A 4261-nucleotide genomic window follows, 5' to 3' on the forward strand; every position below is an offset into this window, starting at 1 on the left:
TTCTTACTGATATTAGAAGAAACAAAGACAATCTGAATCCATGCCCTGATTTTGAACAGGGATACCCACCCATGAGAGCCCAGCTTTCTGTTTGAAAATAACAATTACAAGACACTCAGAAAACTCTTTATTTGAATAGCACTTGCACTTAACAGTTTTTCAAGTACTCTCTGGGACATTTAATTTTGTCTCTGTGAAAACCTCTCCTTCCACCTATCTATATATATAAAAGCCTAAGCGACCAAACCACTGGTCAACTGATTGCTATGATGCACACTGACCACCAGGGGGCAGACACTCAACGCAGGAGCTGCACCCTGGTAGTCAGTGCATTCCCACAGCCAACCTCCCACACCTGGCCAACCTCTTGTGGTCCCTCCCCCCGGCTGACTGGCCCTCCTATTCAGCCCCAATCGGGGGGACCAGCTGGCCAACCTCCCGTGGTCCCTACCCACTGCTGGCCTGGTCAACTGATTGCTATGATGCACACTGACCACCAGGGGGCAGACACTCAACGCAGGAGCTGCACCCTGGTAGTCAGTGCATTCCCACAGCCAACCTCCCACACCTGGCCAACCTCTTGTGGTCCCTCCCCCCGGCTGACTGGCCCTCCTATTCAGCCCCAATCGGGGGGACCAGCTGGCCAACCTCCCGTGGTCCCTACCCACTGCTGGCCAACCTCCCGAAGTCCCTCCTCCCCCAGCCAGCTGGCCAACCTCCCATGGTCCCTCCCCTTGGCCAGCCGGCTCCCCTAATCGGCCCCGATCGCTGGCCAGGCTGAGGGACCCCATCCGTGCACCAATTCATATTTTATAAGAAAGCAGTCAGAGCTATTACTTTTCCTGTTGTATAGATAGGAAACTAAGGCTTAGATGAGTATAATGATTTGCTCAAGATCACAGTTATTAATGGCGAAGTTAAGGCTAGAACTCAAATATTTTACTCCTGGCTTACTTCTGAGTTTAAATACTTCTTTGGTTGCAATATACTCGTTTGTGAATATATTACAAAATCTCACAATTTTGATTGTATATTCTTCCTATTTCCCAACTACAAGTCTTCAATCTTAAAAAGTTAAAGACTACCCTACTGTTAATCCTATTCTCAATGGGGGGAAAATGGAGTAATAATCATACAGGTTATCTTAGTTTATTTCTCTTTAGAATAAATGCCCATATTTAGCTAATGTTTCTTAATAAGGAATAGGCTAAAATGATAGCAAATAACTGTAACATTAATATTGGGGAACTGAAAGAGCATGAAGCATTTGAATCAACACTTTAAGTACAGAAATATAGAGAGATGAGCTTCGGAGAACACCAGATCTGTTTCAGTAAAGACAGGAACAATTGGAAGCCAGCTACATGCATTTACTCTGACATAGTGCTTGGAGGTACAAGGGCCATGAGGGTAGAAACTTTTTCCTTGGAAGGCCTGTGCTCCCTTCTCACCAGACAGCAGTCAGGCCTACTCCCCCTTAATCTTTCTTAAATGTGACCTTGGGGTAGAACAGGGCTGGGATTTGATAGGACACTAATGGAAAGCTGTTGCAAGCAGGAAACATTGATAAAGAAAGTTGGTTCTCCATGTCTACACAAGGTTATCTAAGTCCACTGGGTGCTGGGACTTGGCTTCAAGCATGAAAATGGAAGTGAATGATTAGTGTGTATGTTGGGGGAGGGGTAATAAGGTGAGAATGAAAATAACAGGACTGATAGGCCAGCAGATAGATACTGACATCACCAGTGATGATGCTGGAGGGCAAAGTGAAGAGAAAAAACAGTGAGTCACTTACTGAAAACCTCAAGGAATATAAAAATGACAATATAAAGGAAAAGGGCAAGTGGTGAAGTCTGATGGCCTGGAATGCAAAGGAAGAAGAAAGAATTATTTTTGACATATTGGAGAGCCAAGAGCACACCTACCCCTTCTCAATACATGGAGTGTGAGGACAGATGGCCTTTGAGAGAGAGTGAACATTTTTCAGTTTGGCAAGATGAAGAAACCAAAGAAGAGGTGGAGGATATAGAGAAGACAATTAATAAAGGCCATATCTTTCACAAGGCACCTTGAAAATGTTGGGGGTGGCGGGGCGTGGAGAGGTCAGAGATTAGTCACATTGTGAATATGCAGAGCAGTATGTTTTTGGGTAATGGTAGATGGAGGTTTGGATGATGTATCATGTTGATGATGCCTTACAATAGCTGTATTCAGTGCACATTAGAACCCCCCGTACAACTTTCAAACAGTATCAGTGTTTAGATCTATCCTGAACAATTAATTTTGAATTTCAGGGTAGGAGATTGAGCACTCATATTTCCTTAAAGCCCTTCAAATAATTCTCAGTAAAGCCGAGAATCAAGTGTTTTAGAAAAAGATACTATAGGTGAGCAGCTGAAAGTGTAGAGACTTGTCAGGATGTTATACATATTGGTCTTTGGTCTATTGGAGTCAGCATGGGGATGAGTTTGAAAGGCCATTTAATATCACTGACTTCTGTTTTCCCAGTGGCCCATGGGAGGGTGGAAGGGAAGGAGATAGAGACTCAGAACTACCCAGTGTGAAAGAGCACACTGTTTAGAGTGAGAAGGGAAATAAGCCATATCACCACTTAAAAACAAAGAGAAGAATAGTAGAGACACTATTGGAAGTTATCAGTGACATATTTTTATTTTTTTAGACCTAAATTTGAAATAATTGTATTTTTTAAGAGCTAAGAAAATAGTGCATCAGTAAAATTGCAAGATAAAAAATCAACATATAAAATCAATTGTATTTATATACACTAAGAGTGAAACATCTGGGAAACAAGTAAAGAAAACTGGCCTATTTACAATAACATCAAAATAATAAGATCCTTAGGAATAACTTTAACCAAAGAAGTGAAAGAGTTGCACATTGAAAACTTTCTGCTGAAAGAAACTGAAGAAGATACAAACAAATGGAAAGACATCCTGTGGTTATGGATCAGAAGAATTAATATTGTTCAAATGGCCATATACCCAAATGAATCTACAGATTCAGCACAATTCTCACCAAAATGCCAAAGGAATTCCTCACAGAAATAGGAAAATAAGCGTAAAATTTGCATGGAACCACAAAAGACTCTAAATGGCCCAAAAGAGCACAGCCTGTCTAAAGGGGCTCTCAGTGGCCAAATCTGGGAAACTTAGCAACAAAATTAAAAATTGATGGTAATGAATTATATCTCATAGAATAAGGTGTGAATCTATGGGTTCACAAAACAAAAAAACCAAATGAGTAAAAGAAGAAAGAAAAGAGAAGGAAGGAAGGAAAGAAGAGAGGAAGGAGGGATGGAGGAAGCAAAGCTCTTCCTCCCAGTAAATACTATCTAATAAACATAAGAGGAATAATATAATTTAAAAATTACAGTTTGGCAATTGCCATAGTAAAAATTCTTTTCAGCAAGAATCATCAATAGATGCTCAAATTTAGAGGCAAAAGTATGATGATATAGAACATGTACATGGTTTCAATGTATTTCTCACATGATGCTTACTAAGTACAAATGGAAAGGCAGTAAGAATAGAGAAACCTGGCAGTCACCACCTTAACTAAGTGACCAGAGTTAACAATAGCAGTAATAATGTATTTTATTTCAATTGAGATATAATTTACATGTTATAAATTTCACTTCCTTCAGTGAATAATTCTTCATTTTTAGAACGTCTAGCATTCTTTATTTCTTCGTATAGATTGAAGTTTCTGTCTGATATTACATTCCTTTTGCCTGAAGGAGTTCACTTAACATTTCTTGTAGTACAGGTCAACTGGTAATTTATTTCTCAATTTTTGTTTCCCTGAGAAACTCTTATTTCTCTTTCAGTTTTAAAAGATATTTTCACTAGCTATAGACTCCAGTTCTGACAGTCCCGCTCCTACACACAGCGTTTTACAGATGTCGCTTAAATTGTATAATTTCTGATAAGTCTGCTGTAATTCTTACCTTTGTCCCTCTGTATCTAATACATTGTTTTCCCCTCTCTGGCTGTTTTAAAAGATCTGGGATTTGATATCTGTCATTATTTTTGGAATATTCTGTCATTATCTTTTTTTTTTCAATTTATTTATTTATTTATTTATTTATTTTTATTGCTTAAAGTATTACAAAGGGTATTACATATGTGTCCATTTTTTCCCCCCGCCCTAGACAGTCCCCTAGCCTCCCCTATTCCCCAGTGTCTTATGTCCATTGGTTATGCTTATATGCATGCATACAAGTCCTTTGGTTGATCTCTTA

The sequence above is a fragment of the Myotis davidii genome, unplaced genomic scaffold, assembly GCF_000327345.1.
Source record: "Myotis davidii unplaced genomic scaffold, ASM32734v1 scaffold622, whole genome shotgun sequence".
NCBI lineage: Eukaryota > Metazoa > Chordata > Mammalia > Chiroptera > Vespertilionidae > Myotis > Myotis davidii.